Here is a 19,055-nt window from a genome sequence, read left to right as displayed (position 1 = left end):
GTCCAGGTCCTGAGCATCTAGGTCTGTAATTATGGCCTAACAGCTAGGCCTCTAGGTGGCAAGTTGAAAGGAAAGGATAATGATTTTTTTGAATAGAATTCAGAATGCAAAGGGGCCTTTGGAGAATTGAAAAAGCCATTAAATCAGGCCTCCTGCTGGCCCTCCCAGATGGAGCTAAACCCTTTGACCTTTACATTCAAGAGAGAATGGAATTATCATTACTGTCTTCATATGTGTTAATATATGATCTTTGTCTTTTTCCGACTGACTTCACTCTGTATGATAGGTTCCAGGTTCATCCACCTCACTAGAACTGACTCAAATGCATTCCTTCTTATGGCTGAGTAATATTCCATGCCACAGGCCTGGAAAAGATCAGTTTTAATTCCAATCCCAAAGAAAGGTAATGCCAAAGAATGCTCAAACTACCACACAATTGCACTCATCTCACACACTAGCAAAGTAATGCTCAAAATTCTCCAAGCCAGGCTTCAATAGTACATGAACCATGAACTTCCAGATGTTCAAGCTGGATTTAGAAAAGGCAGAGAAACCAGAGATCAAATTGCCAACATCCGTTAGATCATAGAAAAAGCAAGAGAATTCCAGAAAAACATCTACCTCTGCTTTATTGACTATGCCAAAGCCTTTGACTGTGTGGATCACAACAAACTGTGGAAAATTCTGAAAGAGATGGGAATACCAGACCACCTGACCTGCCTCCTGAGAAATTTGTATGCAGGTCAAGAACCAACAGTTAGAACTGGATATGGAACAACAGACTGGTTCCAAATAGGAAAAGGAGTACGTCAAGGCTGTATTGTCACCCTGCTTATCTAACTTATATGCAGAGTACATAATGAGAAATGCTGGACTGGATGAAGCACGAGCTGCAATCAAGATTGCCAGGAGAAATATCAATAACCTCAGATATGCAGATGACACCACACTTATGGCAGAAATTGAAGAACTAAAGAGCCTCTTGATGAAAGTGAAAGAGGAGAGTGAAAAAGTTGGCTTAAAGCTCAACATTCAAAAAACTAAGATCATGGCATCTGGTCCCATCACTTCATGGCAAATAGATGGAGAAACAATGGAAACAGTGGCAAACTTTAGTTTTTTGGACTCCAAAATCACTGCAATGGTGACTGCAGCCATGAAATTAAAAGATGCTTGCTTCTTGGAAGAAAAGCTATGACCAACCTAGACAGCATATTAAAAAGCAGAGACATTACTTTGTCAACAAAGATCCATCTAGTCAAAGCTATGGTTTTTCCAGTGGTCGTGTATGGATGTGAGAGTTGGACTGTATAGAAAGCTGAGTCCTGAAATATTGACGCTTTTGAACTGTGGTGTTGGAGAAGACTCTTGAGAGTCCCTTGGACTGCAAGGAGATCCAACCAGTCCATCCTAAAGGAAATCAGTCCTGAATATTCATTGGAAGGACAGATGCTGAAGCTGAAACTCTAGTACTTTGGCCACCTGATGAGAAGAACTGACGCATTAGAAAAGACCCTGATGCTGGGAAACATTGAAAAGCAGGAGGAGAAGAGGATGACAGAGGGTTAGATGGTTGGGTAGCATCACTGACTCAATGGACATGAGTTTGAGTAAACTCTGGGAGTTGGTGATGGACAGGGAGGGAGGCCTGGTGTGCTGCAGTCCATGAGGTTGCGAAGAGTTGTACACGACTGAGTGACTAAACTGATATGTATCACAACTTCCTTATCTATTTATCTGCTGATGGACATCTAGGTTGCCTCCATGACCCAGCTATTAGAAATAATGCTGCATTGAACATTGTGGTACATGTGTCTTTTTCAATTATGGTTTCCTTGGGGTGTACCCTGTAGTGAGATTGCTGGGTCATATGATAGTTTTATTCCAGAGTTTTTTGTTTTTTTTTTTTAATAAATCTCCATATTGTTCTCCATAGTGACTGTCTCAATTTGCATTCCCAACAGTGCAAGATGGTTTCCTTTTTTCTACATCCTCTCCAGCCTTAATTATTTGTAGATTTCTTTGATGATGACCATTCTGACTGGTGTGAGATGATACCTCATTGTAGTTTTGATTTGCATTTCTCTAATAATGAGCGATGTTGAGCATCTTTTCACATATTCGGATTCAGTGGGGGAAGAAAAGAGTGGGATGAATTGAGAGAATAGTATTGAAACATGCACATTATCATATGTAAAATAGATAGCCCCTGGGAATTTGCTGTATGATGCAGGGAACCCAAAGCTGGTGCTCTGTGACAACCTAGACGGGTGGGATGGGGAAGGAGGTGGGAGGAGGGTTCAAGGAGCCGGAGACATATGTATACCTTTGGCTGATTCATGTTGATGTGTGGCAGAAGCCATCATGATATTGTAAAGTAATTATCATCTACTTAAAACACACACACATACACAGAAAAAAAAAAAAGAGAGAGAGAAGAGGAATCGCCCTTAGGTGTTAGCTCAAATACTGAGCCCCCTTACTCAGGTGGTTGCTTATTTCTCTAAACAATCACATCGATTGATAAGGAATGGTGTCTGCCTACGGGCAGTAGCAGCTACTACAACCCCACTAAGGAGGCTGGAAAGTGACTAGTTTGCTCAGCTGATTACTATATGGACTCCACTCTGGGTCCAGGCTTTGGTAAGTTCTAAGGGAACAGGATGACTATCCCCAGAAAGTCAGTTCAAGTTCAGACTTGAACCCAGTGGCTACCATAAAAACGTGTGTGTGTGTGTTAGTCATTCAGTTGTTTCCAAATCTTTGCAACCCCATGGACCATAGCCTATCAGCTCCTCTGTCCATGGGATTCTCCAGGCAAAAATACTGGAGTGGATAGCCATTCCATTCTCCAGGGGATCTTCCCAACCCAGGGATCAAACCTGGGTCTCCTGCACTGCAGGCAGATTGTTTATCATCTGGAGCCACAGACTTGTCACATGCTAAATCCTGCTATCCACAGAAATGGGTATATATACTAGAATATATATGTCAATGAAATATTAATTAGTCGATCCAAGAAAGAAATGAAAGATTTTATTCGAGTCACGTTCGAGGATTATAACCTGGGGAAAGCATCTCAGAATGCTGAAGAACTGTTCTGCCCATTAGAAATCCAGGCAGTTATAGAAGTTTTTTTGAGATGGAAGGTTGAGCATTAACTGATGTATTATTGACAGTTTACATGATTCAGATCTGCGAGTACAAAGTGGTTGGTCATTGAGATCCCTTGTAAGAACAGAAGGAGTGTTAGTTTTTAAGTTGTGTTGTTGATGTGATGAGAATGTTGCTCTTTATGGTTGAGCAGAGATGTTTCTGCCAATGAGGGGGGTTTGGTCAATACCTAATGCAGACACAGTGCACAGTGGGGAGAGGAGAGGCCAAAGGGCAAAGAAAATTTCTTATATTTAAATTATTTCTGTCTTGCCATAAAATATGAATTTTATTCAAGTCGCTTCAGTTGTGTCTGACTATTTGCGACCCTATGGACTGAAGCCTACTAGGCTCCTCTGTCCATGGGATTCTCCAGGCAAAGGTACTGGAGTGGATAGACATTCCCTTCTCCAGAGGATCTTCCCAACTCAGGGATCAAACCTGTGTTTCTTGCATTGGCAGACAGATTCTTAACCACTTTGTGTGCGTGCATGCATGCATGTGTGTGTGTGTGTGTGTGTGTGTGTGTGTGTGTATACAAGTATATATACTGGTATATTTGATTTGTTGACATTTTATTTAGAATACTTGATTTTTCATATGAATCAGTCTCTCTATTCCATGTTTTATCCTATATATGTTAGGCTCTATGATCAGAGATATGAATTTTTTTCATTTCTTTCTAAAGACTTGGCTTGCTTTGTAACATAAATAACTGTTTCACAGAAATGAAGAACTGACCCCATAGACTATCTGTAGTTATCCTTTTTTTAAAGAGGGTAGAGGTTTGGGGTTTTGCCATAAATATTTTTTCTCTACTGCATTTCTAAATTCAGCAATCCTGTTTTTTACTAGAAAAATTTCTGATCTCATGTCAGCTTTCATTCCCTAGTTTTTGTTCTGTTTCCATTTTTATAAGGTTATTAAAATCACAAAGATTAACTTTTTTGTTTTCCTTTTCCAACAAAAGTCTAAGACTCTGATTATTCTTTGAAATGTATTTAAGATGAAAAATATTTTCGTATGCTTTTATCAAGAGTACTTCATTTGCTCCTTATCATAAGGCAAATAGGGGAATTTATATAAGATAAAACTTAGAAATGCATGAAATATCATAGTTTTGACACAAATTAGCTTGATAAGAATTTAGGAAAAGGAAAGAGGAAGTGAATTTATAGACATGTAAAAATGGAAAGTTTAAAAAAGTAAATGAATAAGTCCAACATCTGGAATACTGTGCAGTTCAATAAATGTTATTCAATGAATGGACAAAATTCCCTTAGCTGTTAAGTCAGTTGGATTTAGCAGTGGAAGATAATTAAGCCTCAGTCTGACCTCTTATTTGGGATTAGAATTCACATCATGAGCCTCTTGTGAAAAGCAGAAATTTGAAAACCCAGATAAATACACCCAGTAGAAAAAGAAATATTTCTTTAAGTCTTTTACAATTTTCTTTCCATTATTGGTCTTACTGTATATTTAGCTTTTCCATTTGTCTTCTGTTTTATTTCTGTGACAAATCAGCCTTCATTTCTGGACAAATGGGACTTCACTGTTATCAATATTGTTTTTCCATCTTTTCATTAACAAGCTTAGAGCAGCGATGAGATGCAAAGTAACCTTCACCTTTGGACTGAAAAAATCGGGTTTGCAATAACCGCTCGATTTCAGGTTCATCCTCTCCTGCAGTCAACCTGGAGAGGTGATCACAGGTCTGCACTGGGGGCAGCCTGGAGGGTGGTCTGCGAGAGTGAGGTTGGGGTCATTGCAGGGGCAGGGTGATGGGTCAGGCTTTCCCTGCTGCACCTGGAGGATTTATAAATGGGGATATTTTAGTCTCGGCACAGGCCACTCCTTAGCCTGAGAGAGCACAAATATTTACAGAAGGAAAACCAAATAAGAGCACCACTGCATTGCTGGGCTGGGCTGCTGGACTTAATGACGGGTTTCTTTCCCCCTATGGATTTCAAAGCAGCCTGCACTAAGGATACCAAAGCAAACAGCATATCTGAGATTTAATGGAAAGGAAAACATGCATATGGCATAAAAGCCCCATTATCATCCCTTAGCACTTAATTTTGGGTGAAGTGCATTGCGGTGACTTTTTGATGCACCCTTCTGTCCCCCTGCCTCTGAAGCAGCCCAGCCCTCAGGCAGTGACTGGGTTTGATGGCATCCATCACCAGGCTCAGCCTATTGAGGACCAGGAAGCAGTGATGTGCACCTAGGCTGGATGGATTTATAGAGCTATGACACCTACCAGCAGGACAGGGAGCAAGCCCTGGAGCCTGTGGTGATCTCAGGGAACCTGTCAGCTATGATGAGAAAGCCAGGTCTACCAGGTGCCCTATAGTCTTGGGACATAACTTGATAAATTGCTTTTTATCCCCCTCTCCTTTAGTCTTTTTGTTTTTAATTGGCATAATTAACAAGTAGTAACAAACGTTACCACAGCACAGAGCAAGATAGAAAATGTTTTCATCTCCCCAGAAATTTCCTTGAGTCTTTTCTCACCAATCCTCCCCCAAAACTAACCACTATTCAAATTTTGATGAGCATGGATTACTTGTGCCTCTGCTGGCATCACACAACACACACTCTTTAGGGCCTGGGCTTCTCTCACTCAACGTAGTGACTGAGATTCATCTGGGTTGCTGAGTGTAACAGTAGTTCATTCTTTTTATTACTGAGTAATATTATTTTGTACAAATGTGTAATAGTTTACTATCCTATTGCTGGATGTTTGGGTTGTTGAGTTTAGGCTTTTAAAACAGAGCTGCTTTGAACTGGTTTTGTGAGAATATCTTTTGACAATTTGTATACCTTCTTTGCATACAGTTATATTGAGGGTTTTTGCATATTTTTAATTGGGCTTTTTGTTTTTGGTTTGCAGGATTTATTTTTCTTTATTATTCTGGCAATGAGTTATTTGCTAAATATAATATTTAGTATATATCCCTTAATTTTATATTCTAATCTATTAGTACAGTTCAGTTCAGTCGCTCAGTCTTGTCTGACTCTAGTCTATAGAACAGGCCTAACACTGCTAATGATGTGTTATGTATGGTGCCTAATACCATTAGGCTACATTTCTATAGCCCTGAACACAGCTTCCAGGACAACAAATCTTGGATATAGCTTCCCTGGTGGTTCAGATGGTAAAGAGTCTGCATGCGATACAAGAGATCCAGGTTCAATTCCTGGGTCAGGAAGATCTTCTGCAGGAGGGAATGGCAACCTACTCAGTATTCTTGCCTGGAGAATTCCACAGAAACAGGAGATAGGCAGGCTATAGTCAATAGGGCCACAATGAATTGGACACGACTGTGCAACTATCACTTTCACTTTCCCAACACTCTGCTGTTAGATGGAATAATTACATTAGATATAAAATATATCACAAGTTATTTTTCACTAAAATAAGTATGACAAAAGGAATCAGGATGCCGAGCAAGTGCTCAGTCAGTGTTGTTATTGGTGGTGTCATTGCTGCTGTAGCTGTGAGCGTCGTCAATAGAATAAGGCTTCAAAGCTGCCTGTTACACTTAAGCATGAGAGAAAAGGTGGTATTTTCAGCAACTTATTGTTGAAAGCTGTTGAAAACTGTGTCAGCAGTTTCTAAGTGATATTCCAGAAATATTTTAATTATAGTCATTAATTCTCTTCTTTATTTAAAAAAAAAACACAAGCACTTACTATACTAAGGATTTGGTAATAGGGATTTCCTCAAAATAACTTTGCCATCATAGGGTTTTTCATTCTGTCTGGAGAGATGGCGGGTGGGGGGGGGGGGAGGGGAAGGGCGATGCCATGAAGATTCCTGTGGCTGGAGCAAAGTGGATGGGAGTGAGAGTCGAGGAACCATGGTTCTTCAGGTCACCTTTAGGTCTCTGAAGAAGCTGGGAAATCCTTGAAGGGCAGAAGAGACATTGTTTAAGAAGAATAGCCCTATGTTATCAACAGACAACCCAGAAGCAAGTACAGAAGCAATGACTTATCTGGAGAACCATCTCGGTCATCCCACAGGAGATGAGGGAGATGCGGACCCAGGTGGTGGCAATGAGGTTGGTAACAAGAAGTCATATCCCAAATATATTTTGAAGGTGGGTGGTGGTGGTTTCATCGCTAAGTTGTGTCCAACACTTGCGACGCCATGGACTGTAGCCTGACAGGCTCCTCTGTCCATGGGATTCTCCAGGCAAGAATACTGGAGTGGATTGCCATTTCCTTCTCCAGGGGATCTTCCTGACCCAGGAATCAAACCCGGGTCTCCTGCATTGCAGGCAGATTGTTTACCAACTGGCTATGAGGGAAGCCCATTTGAAGGTAGAGCAGCTCTAAATTTATTCCCCTGTCCCTTTCTAACCCATATATGTAGCATCAAGGTATATTGTTCTAAAACAGCCTTTTAGGTTTCATAATGTATCTTGGCTAATTTTTCCACTTGAGTAAATGAAGAGCTTTCTTATCTTCTTATGCTTATGCTTTATTCCATCATATGAGTGTTGCCATAATTTATTTAAGCAGCCTTACACTGATGGATATTTGGATTGCTTTCTGACTTTTGGCTACCACTCTGTGTGCTGAAATGAATAATCTCATATACGTGTCACATTAGACATTTGAGAATATGTTGACAGGATAAATTCATGGAACAGAATTTTCTTAGTCAATGAGTTCTTGTATTCATAATTTTGACAGATATCTGACCTAATGATTGCCATCCATTACAACTATTCCAGATGACACTCCCACTAGAATGCATGAGACTTTCTGTTTCCTTAGAAACTTGAGAATAGACACAAGATCATAGAGGTTTATTCTGGTCCCACCTTAGCAACAATGTAACACAGATTTTGTTATTGTTTTTGAATGCTCAAACTACAGCAGGATTGCCCTCATCTCATACGCTACTAAAGTAAAGTTCAAAATTCTCCAAGCCAGGCTTCAGCAATATGTGAACCGTGAAATTCCAGATGTTCAAGCTGGTTTTAGAAAAGGCAGAGGAACCAGAGATCAAATTGCCAACATCCACTGGATCATGGAAAAAGCAAGAGAGTTCCAGAGAAACATCTATTTCTGCTTTATTGACTATGCCAAAGCCTTTGACTGTGTGGATCACAATAAACTGTGGAAAATTCTGAAAGAGATGGGAATACCAGACCACCTGACCTGCCTCTTGAGAAACCTATATGCAAGTCAGGAAGCAACAGTTAGAACTGGACATGGAACAACAGACTGGTTCCAAATAGGAAAAGGAGTATGTCAAGGCTGTATATTGTCACCCTGCTTATTTAACTTATATGCAGAGTGTATCATGAGAAACACTGGACTGGAAGAAGCACAAGCTGGAATCAAGACTGCCAGGAGAAATATCAATAACCTCAGATATACAGATGACACCACCCTTATGGCAGAAAGTGAAGAGGAACTAAAAGAGCCTCTTGATGAAAGTGAAAGAGGAGAGTGAAAAAGTTGGCTTAAAGATCAACATTCAGAAAACGAAGATCATGGCATCTGGTCCCATCACTTCATGTGGAATAGATGGGGAAACAGTGTCAGGCTTTATTTTTTTGGGCTCCAAAATCACTGCAGATGGTGACTGCAGCCATGAAATTAAAAGACGCTTACTCCTTGGAAGGAAAGTTATGACCAACCTAGACAGCATATTGAAAAGCAGAGACATTACTTTGCCAACAAAGGTCCGTCTAGTCAAGGCTATGGTTTTTCCAGTGGTCATGTATGGATGTGAGAGTTGGACTGTGAAGAAAGCTGAGCGCCGAAGAATTGATGCTTTTGAACTGTGGTGTTGGAGAAGACTCTTGAGAGTCCCTTGGACTGCAAGGAGATCCAACCAGTCCATTCTGAAGGAGATCAGCCCTGGGTGTTCTTTGGAAGGAATGATGCTGAAGTTGAAACTCCAGTACTTTTGCCACCTCATGTGAAGAGTTGACTCATTAGAAAAGACTGATGCTGGGAGGGATTGAGGGCGGGAGGAGAAGGGGACGACAGAGGATGAGATGGCTGGATGGCATCACTGACTCGATGGATGTGAGTCTGAGTGAACTCTGGGAGATGGTGATGGACAGGGAGGCCTGGCGTGATGTGGTTCATGGGGTCACAAAGAGGCAGACACAACTGAGTGACTGAATTGAACTGAACTGAACAAAGATTTTCTAGCTTTTTGCTCCATGTATTTATGAAAACTGAGTATTTAAGTATCACTGTAGGAAATTCACTTAAAGATTGTCCACAATGTTATAATACAAGTTTGACATTTGATAAAATTCAATATTCATTCCTGACTTAAATCTTAACTCAGAATAAATGGGTATTCCTTGTACTTTAAAAAAGATTTTCTTGAACTTGAAAGTAAGCACAGTTTTAATAGTGAAATACCCGAAGTATCCCCACTGAAGTCAGAAACAAGGCAAAGATGCCCAATATTACTGCTCAGAAAGTCCCTGACAGTGCAAAAAATAAAACACAAGAAAGTAAAAGAAAGGAATCAAATCTGATTATTTATGAGTAGTGTAATGATCTACATAAAAATAACATCAGAGTAAAGCTTTTAGAAGTTCCTCTGTCAAAGATGAAATATCTGACATGATTATAAATTCTATTTAAATTAAATTTAAAAGTTAAGTATTTAACATAAAACAATTTAGCTTACAGTGATTATATGGAAAACAAATTATGGTGGTGCATAGGACCATAGTAAAAATAATGTTTTTACTAAAGTAAGAAATTTAGAAACAGAAATGCACTTGAAAATAGCTTTGATGTACACATCATTGCAAAACTGGGCTTCTCTGGTGGCTCAGACAGTAAAGCATCTGCCTGTAATGCGGGGGACCTGGGTTTGATCCCTGGGTCGGGAAGATCCCCTAGAGAAGGAAATGGCAACCCACTCCTTCCATGGATGGAGAAGCCTGGTAGGCTACAGTCCATGGGGTCGCAAAGAATCAGATATGACTGAGCAACTTCACTGGTTCACTGGTTCATTGCAAAACTGAATTCAAAGCCATGACATTATATTAATTGAAATAGAAGCTGTACTTGCCAAAACTTACCAGTGTTTAAGATAATTTTAAAGATTAAGTCACATTGAAAACTACATTCTCAAGGAAAATACCACTGGCAAGATATTAGAACAAGAAATGGCTAAAACATTGGTCATATAAATATGTATCAAAATATTCATTGTGTTTATGTTTGTTTTAATTTTCAAATAATTTATATTTGTTCTGCTCTTAGGGGACTCTTCCCAGGATCTTAGTTTCCAGTTTTCTCCTGCACAGTAACTGCCCCATAGTCTAGAATACACCTTCATTAGATTCATTGATCTCTTCCTAGTTTCCTTCACCGTAGTCTCTCCTGCTTTTTAAGAGTTCTTTGGTTTAAATTTCTTGGATGTGTAAAACATGGACAAAGAATGTGGATAGACAATTCTCTAGGGAGGATATAAAAATGGCCAACAAGCACATGAAAAAATGCTCAGTGTAATTAGTCAGCAGGAAAATGTAAATCAAGACCCCAATGAGATACCACTTCTCATCTACTCAGTTCAGTTCAGTTCAGTTCATTCGCTCAGTCGTGTCTGACTCTTTGCGACCCCATGAATCGCAGCACGCCAGGCCTCCCTGTCCATCACCAACTCCTGGAGTTCACTCAAACTCACATCCATCGAGTCAGTGATGCCATCCAGCCATCTCATCCTCTTGTCGTCCCCTTCTCCTCCTGCCCCCAGTCCCTCCCAGCATCAGTCTTTTCCAATGAGTCAACTCTTCACATGAGGTGGCCAAAGTACTGGAGTTTCAGCTTTAGCATCATTCCTTCCAAAGAACACCCAGGGCTGATCTCCTTCAGAATGGACTGGTTGGATCTCCTTGCAGTCCAAGGGACTCTCAAGAGTCTTCTCCAACACCACAGTTCAAAAGCATCAATTCTTCGGCGCTCAGCTTTCTTCACAGTCCAACTCTCACATCCATACATGACCACTGGAAAAACCATAGCCTTGACTAGACGGACCTTTGTTGGCAAAGTAATGTCTCTGCTTTTCAATATGCTGTCTAGGTTGGTCATAACTTTCCTTCCAAGGAGTAAGCGCCTTTTAATTTCATGGCTGCAGTCACCATCTGCAGTGATTTTGGAGCCCCAAAAACTAAAGCCTGACACTGTTTCCCCATCTATTTCCCACGAAGTGATGGAACCAGATGCCATGATCTTCGTTTTCTGAATGTTGAGCTTTAAGCCAACTTTTTCACTCTCCTCTTCCACTTTCATCAAGAGGCTCTTTTAGTTCCTCTTCACTTTCTGCCATAAGGGTGGTGTCATCTGCATATCTGACATTATTGGTATTTCTCCTGGCAATCTTGATTCCAGCTTGTGCTTCTTCCAGCCCAGCATTTCTCATGATACACTCTGCATATAAGTTAAATAAGCAGGGTGACAATATACAGCCTTGACATACTCCTTTTCCTATTTGGAACCAGTCTGTTGTTCCATGTCCAGTTCTAACTGTTGCTTCCTGACTTGCATATAGGTTTCTCAAGAGGCAGGTCAGGTGGTCTGGTATTCCCATCTCTTTCAGAATTTTCCACAGTTTATTGTGATCCACACAGTCAAAGGCTTTGGCATAGTCAATAAAGCAGAAATAGATGTTTCTCTGGAACTCTCTTGCTTTTTCCATGATCCAGTGGATGTTGGCAATTTGATCTCTGGTTCCTCTGCCTTTTCTAAAACCAGCTTGAACATCTGGAATTTCACGGTTCACATATTGCTGAAGCCTGGCTTGGAGCATTTTGAACATTACTTTACTAGCGTGTGAGATGAGTGCAATTGTGTGGTAGTTTGAGCATTCTTTGACATTGCCTTTCTTTGGGATTGGAATGAAAACTGACCTTTTCCAGTCCTGTGGCCACTGCTGAGTTTTCCAAAATGCTGGCCTATTGAGTGCAGCACTTTCACAGAATTATCTTCCAGAATTTGAAATAGCTCAACTGGAATTCTATCACCTCCACTAGCTTTGTTCGTAGTGATGCTTTCTAAGGCCCACTTGACTCCAGGATGTCTGGCTCCAGGTGAGTGATCACACCATCGTGATTATCTTGGGCCATCGTGAAGATCTTTTTTGTACAGTTCTTCTGTGTATTCTTGCCACCTCTTCTTATTATCTTCTGCTTCTGTTAGGTCCATACCATTTCTGTCCTTTATCGAGCCCATCTTTGCATGAAATGTTCCCTTGGTATCTCTAATCTTCTTGAAGAGATCTCTAGTCTTTCCCATTCTGTTGTTTTCCTCTATTTCTTTGCCTTGATCACTGAAGAAGGCTTTCTCATCTCTCCTTGCTATTCTTTGGAACTCTGCATTCAGATGCTTATATCTTTCCTTTTCTCCTTTGCTTTTCGTTTCTCTTCTTTCACAGCTATTTGTAAGGCTTCCCCAGACAGCCATTTTGCTTTTTTGCATTTCTTTTCCATGGGGATGGTCTTGATCCCTGTCTCCAGGGTAGGGATGGACCATGGCTGAAAATGGGATATTTATTGATGCTTTGTTCAAATCTTCTTGGGTTTCCCAACTAGGTACGGAGTTAAATTTTCAAAAGGAGCTTGGAACGTGTACTTTGCTATCATTAAACTCCATTTAAAAAGGCCCAGTGAAAAGGAAAATTAATCTGAATTTGGAACTCAGCCTGATAAAGCTGTTGTCCTGGATCAATAAGTAGGAAATGAGCTGAACTGAATGCACAGTTTGGGAGATTAGTGGAATATATCATGGGCTTAGAATAAGAGCAGGATTCATTTTGATGTAAAAATGTGAAAACAGACTCATATTGACCCTCCTGGTCTAGCTTAGAATATCTCTAGCTGCTAGAAATTGAACTTAGTTATGAGTGCAAAGGGGTTTCCCTGGTGACTCAGGCAATAAAAAAAATCTGTCTGCAATGCAAGAGACCTAGGTTCGATCCCTGGATGGGGAAGATCCCCTGGGTGAGAAAATTGCAACCCTCTCCAGTATTCTTGCTTGGAGAATTCAATGGACAGAGGAGCCTGGAACGCTACAGTCCATGGGGCTCTCAAAGAGTTGGACACGACTGAGTGACCAACACACACACATGAGTGCAAAAATCTAGAGATTAGTAGGGACTTCCCTGGTGGTCCAGTGGTTAAGAGTCTGCACTCCCAATGTAGGGGGCAGAGGTTCCATCCCTGGCTGAGGAACTAAGATCCTGCATACTGCAAGGTAGGGCCAACAAAATAAGTCTAGAGATTGGTCGATTTTGTAGATGGCCACAGCAGGAATGTCACTTAGTTTCTTTGGACTGCCATACCAAATTCTCACAAACTTGGTGACTTCAAAGGACAGAAATTTATTCTCTCATAGTCCTGGAGACCAAGAGTCCAAAGTCAAGCTGTTGGCAGGGCCTTGCTCCCTCTGAAGGTTCAAGACGGAGAATCCTTCCTTGCATCTTCTAGATTCTGCAAGCTCCAGATAGTCCTTGGCTTGCAGCTGCCTAACCCCCATCTTTGCCTACATCTTCATGGCATTCACTTCTGTGTTTGTCTTCTTACCTCTGTCTCTTATAAGGACGCTTGTCATTGGTATCAGGTCCCGGTGGATAATCTAGGATGATTCCCATCTCAAGACCATTGACTTCATTACATCTACAAAGTTGCTTTTTCAAAATAAGGTCATATGCACAGAATCTGGGGCTCAAGAGGTGGATGTATCTTTTCTTGGGGCCACATCCAACTCCCTGTGGTCATATTTTACTATGTACAGAATATTAGAAAGCAAGTGAAAATGGGACAGGACTTATAATACATAAGACAGAATTATAAGACAAAATCATTCAGGAAACGTTGCTTTGTTTTGGTTTTGTTTGTTTTTTGGTAAAAAAAAAAACAAGCAATATTGTAACAAATTCAATAAAGACCTTAAAAAATGGTCTACATTAAAAAAAATTGGTTGCATTTAAAGGTATGGTAGAGATACTGTTGGGTTAGCATTAGCTAAAACATTGGGAGGGTGAGTGGTTAGAAGCCAAGTAAAAACGATTGAAATGAGAGCCACTGAAGAATGTAATACACAATAAAATGATGATCAGACAGGAGAATAATAGGCCAGGTGAGAGCTGAAGAGAGTCTGAACTAAGGCAGAGGCAAAGAGCATGGCATGGAGGGGCTGGATACAGAAGGTTTTAAGAGGTGGAATAGATTGGGTATTTCTAAATATCTGACAATCTAATGAGGAAGACATTGCTGCACTTTTTTATCGTCCCTTAACTGAACATAAGACAACCTGGAGTTGCTAAAGCAAAGAACTGGGATAGAGATAGAGTGACAGATGAGACCAGATCTTGTCTGGTAGGGCTGGGAAATATGTAGCCTTGGGCCTTCACTCTCAGATACCACATCATGGCAGACATCCCCTATCAATCATGGTGCACCTTCTTATTGAGTTCAGATGTAGCATCAGATCCCTTTTCAACAAGAGGCTCCAGGCAGGGAGGGCAAAATCCATCAGGGTGGGTGCAGTAATTGAAACCTACTCACCAGTTTTGGTGCTGGGCTTAGAATGCCCTAAGACAAGGCATCGTCATTACTCAACGTGCAACAGGAAGCTATTGATGGCTTTTGAGACAGAAGGCTGACATACAGAGGACATTATTTTTGTTGGAAATGTGAAAAAAGGCAGGAAGAGTAAGTGGAGGCATGCAGATGGGTCAGAACATTAATTACTGTCTTTGATGGCTAATAACCAGGAAAAGAGAAAATGGTGTAAAGATTAAGCCACAGTACGTCCTCATGGGGCTTCCCCAGAGGCTCAGCAGTAAGGAATCTGCAATGCAGGAGATGCAGGAGACACAGGTTTGATCCCTGGGTTGGGAAGATCCCCTGGAGGAGGGCACAGCAACCCACTCCAGTATTCTTGCTTCGAGAACCCTACAGACTGACAAGCCTGGCAGGCCACAGTCCATGGGGTTGCAAAGAGTCGGACACAACTGAAGTGACTGAGCATGAACGCATCCTTGCATTAGCCAAAACATCTATATTTGTATTTGCCAAAACATCTATATTTCATGACGCTGGGTACCAATTTATCTTTGTGTATCTTATCTCTGAGTATGTTTATGCATATGAAGCTTGATTATGTTTTGTGTCTACCTGCCACACAGTGGCAGTGAAACTGACAGTGAAATTTGATGACAACTACTATTACAGGTCAGCAAAGCAGACGAGATTTTGGTAACAGGTAGTTCTGGGTTTTCCTCCCAGTACTCAAGTCCAACTCAACGTGACAGCAGCTTCTGATCCGAGCATTTCAATGCAGTGGACTTCCCTTTGATTTTCAAACGACTTTGTTTAAGATGACACCCATTACAGACAGGCCATCCACGTGTGCAGAAAGGGCATTGGACCAGAAATTGGGAGGCAGTTACACGAGGTCTCTTTTGTAAGGGCACTAATTCCATTCCCAGGGGCTCTATGCTCCTGACCTAATCACCTCCCAAAGGCCCCACTTCCTGGTACTATTACATTGAGGGATTAGGATTTCAACATACAAATCTGGGGGGACACAGTCTATAGCTGCTGCTGCTGCTGCTGCTGCTAAGTCACTTCAGTCATGTCCAACTCTGTGCGACCCCATGGACTGCAGCCCACCAGGCTCCTCCATCCATGGGATTTTCCGGGCAACAGTACTGGAGTGGGGTGCCATTGCCTTCTCCCAGTCTATAGCAAGTACCAATAATCAAGAAGATGCAAAGAAGTTGAAATGGCACATCTCTACAAACTTCATTTTTATCTGACTTCAGCATAAATATTTTGGCACTTGGGTTAGAAATTTTTGTTCTTTTCTTTTGGAAGCATTCTTTGGTGGTTGAGTTGAAGAGAATGGCAATTACAAAATACTTTTCATAAATACAGACCAAGCTGTGATTGCAGAAACTATACTTGGTAAGAGGAAGAAGCCATTCTTGGATGAAAAACCTGGATAAAAGAGAGGACAGTGGTAGATAATCAGGAGTTGGCTTATTGTGTATCTCCATATTACATATGTATATATATATATGTATGTAGCAAATTAACATAAATATTATATGCATCAAAAAAGGAATTGGGAGGCAGAGACCCTAAGATATGAATAATGGATGAATTATGTACCCTTGCCTTTTTCTTACTTGGAAAAATAGAGTTGAAATAAATGTTCTCTAAACACACTCCTATATTTTGGCCACCTGATGCAAAGAGCCGACTCATTGGAAAAGACCTTCATGCTAGAAAAGACTGAGGGCAAAGGGAGAAGAGAGCAACAGAAGATGAGATGGTTAGATAGCATAACCGACTCGGTGGAAGTGAGTTTGAGCAAACTCCGGAACATAATGAAGGACAGGGAAGCCTGGCGTGCTGCAGTCCATGGAGTCACAAAGAGTTGGACGTGACTTAGCAACTGAAAAACAACAAAACACCCTCATGTGATCCTAATTCTCTCTGGCTCTCCAAGTATCACTGAAAGCTGCCATGGGAGTGGCCATCGGCTGTAACCAAGAGGAGCGGGCACCTCCGGTTATGAAATAAAACCCGAGGCGGACAGCACACAGAGGATTCTTACCCCTGCTTTGCATCTCACATCTCCAACTTCACCCCAAACTTCTGGCTGTGGACTGAGGATTCTGATAAGATCCCAGAATACATGGGGTCTTTCCAGGGAACTGACATAATCATTTATATGTTTTACAGAGAGCCTGTCCTTAGGGTGTGCCCCCAGGTCTCCTTATCCCACAGAAATCAGGGGGCATTTGCCGTGGGGACCTCCAACTAGACAAATGATGAGGCCTTAAACAATTTACCAACTCTTCTGTAGCTAGCAGAGCAGCCGGTGTTTCATCTTGCATCATTCTATCATGACACCAAATCAGCTCCATATGGTGGGTGAGACCCAGATCACAGAACAGAGGGCCTGCCCATGAGGACATCTGGAAGTCCTTTAACACGTGCGCACAGAGGGACTTGAATGGATCATTTATAGTCGGTCCTGGGCCCATGTGCTGGAGATACCATTACCGTGCTTTATCTGCCATGCAGAGGACTTCCTGCCCGAATAATGCTTTCATTTTTGTTTTATCATTGCAGTGTATTGGATGGCTCGCTTTCTTTGGAATATGTGATCTTTATGTGGTAAATGACTCTGAACCCACCCCCTACCCCCAAAATTTAGAGCCAGATGGTGCCAAGTATCTATGATTACAATAACCAAAGGAAAAACTAGACATGGCTCCCAAGGATTCTGGGGATCATTGATACTTATTGGGGTTTATGAGATTATGGAGGGAGTGAATCAGCCTGTCTCAGAAAGCATCCTGGGCATCAGGAGATATAATTCGGTGGTCAAGTTTCTGTGGAAGTTAGAAACTGGGAGATCAACTTGACGAGTGGGTGTTGGCTCTCTTATTGGGATGGCCCACTTGATTTCCCTCTCCAAAATTTTACAGAGCACCTGAAATCGTAGTGTTGCATTGGCCAGTATACCATAAGAACATGATGTGGGCTTCCCTGGTGGTCCAGTGGTTAAGAATCTGCCTGCCAATGCAAGGGGCACCGGTTCAATCCCTGGTCCAGGAAAATCCCACATGCCATGGAGCAACCAAGCCCATGTGCCACAACTCTTTGGCCCATGCTCTGCAATAAGAGAAATCTCGGCAATGAGAAGCCTGTGCACCTAGAAAGTAGCCCCCACTGGCCTCAACTAGAGAAAGCCCACACAGCAACAAAGACTGACACGGCCAGAAATCATTAAAAAATTTTATAAGAACATATGTGCAGGCACAGATACATACTCTGAAATTCATAACTACTGTAAAAATGAAGACCAACCAGCAATATTTTCATACAACCCAAAAGAATTCACCACTGTTGGAATTTAAGGAACTAGAATTATCCTCTTTTATTATATACCATCTCTGTGCTATAAGTATAGCAGAAAACTCCTGAAAGTAGATGGAAAATATTTACTAAGTACCTTAGTAGTCTGAGGGGCTTCCCCAGTGGCTCAACAAGAAAGAATCCTCCTGCAATGCAGGAGACACAAGAGATACATGTTTGATTCCCGGGTGAGGAAGATCCCTTGGAGGAAGAAATGGCAACCCACTTGAGTATTCTTGCCAGGAGAATCCCATGGACAGAGGAACCTGGCAGGCTATAGTCTATGGGGTCACAACGAGTCTAACACCACTGATCAACTGAGCATGCACACACACACACACACACACACACACACACCTAATAGGTTGAATAATGCCCCGCAAAGATGCGTGCATGTGTGCTAAGTTGCTTCAGTCATGTCTGTCTCTATGCGACCCCATGGATTGTAGCCCACCAGGCTCCTCTGTCCATGGGATTCTCCAGGCAAGAATACTGGAATGAATTGCCATGCCCTCCTCCAGGGGATCTTCCTGATTCAGATATCGAACCCAAGTCTATTCTGTCTCCTGCATTGGCAGGTGGGTTCTTTACCACTATCACCAACTGGGAAGCCCACCCCACAAAAATACTGGGTCCTATTTCCCAGAACCTATAAATGTTACCTGATAGAGAAAAAGGGTCTTTGTAAGAGTGATTAAGTAAAGGGTCAGGAGTTGGCGAGATTATCCTGGATCATCTGGATGGGCCTTTGATACAGCCAGAAGTGTCCTTATACAACAAAAGCAGAGGGAGATTTGACACAGAAGAGAGGAGAAGGCAGCGTGGCTGCAGGAAAGCAGCCGGGAAAGCACAGTAGCCTCCAGGAACTGGAAGAGGCAAGACGTGGATCTCCACCACAACCTTCAGAGGGAATACAGCCCAGCTGACACCCTGACTTTGGCCTAGTGAAATGAATTTCTGACTTTAGGCCTCCCA

This window comes from Bos taurus, chromosome 19 (genome assembly GCF_002263795.3).
Source record: "Bos taurus isolate L1 Dominette 01449 registration number 42190680 breed Hereford chromosome 19, ARS-UCD2.0, whole genome shotgun sequence".
NCBI lineage: Eukaryota > Metazoa > Chordata > Mammalia > Artiodactyla > Bovidae > Bos > Bos taurus.
This window is presented reverse-complemented; position numbering follows the sequence as displayed.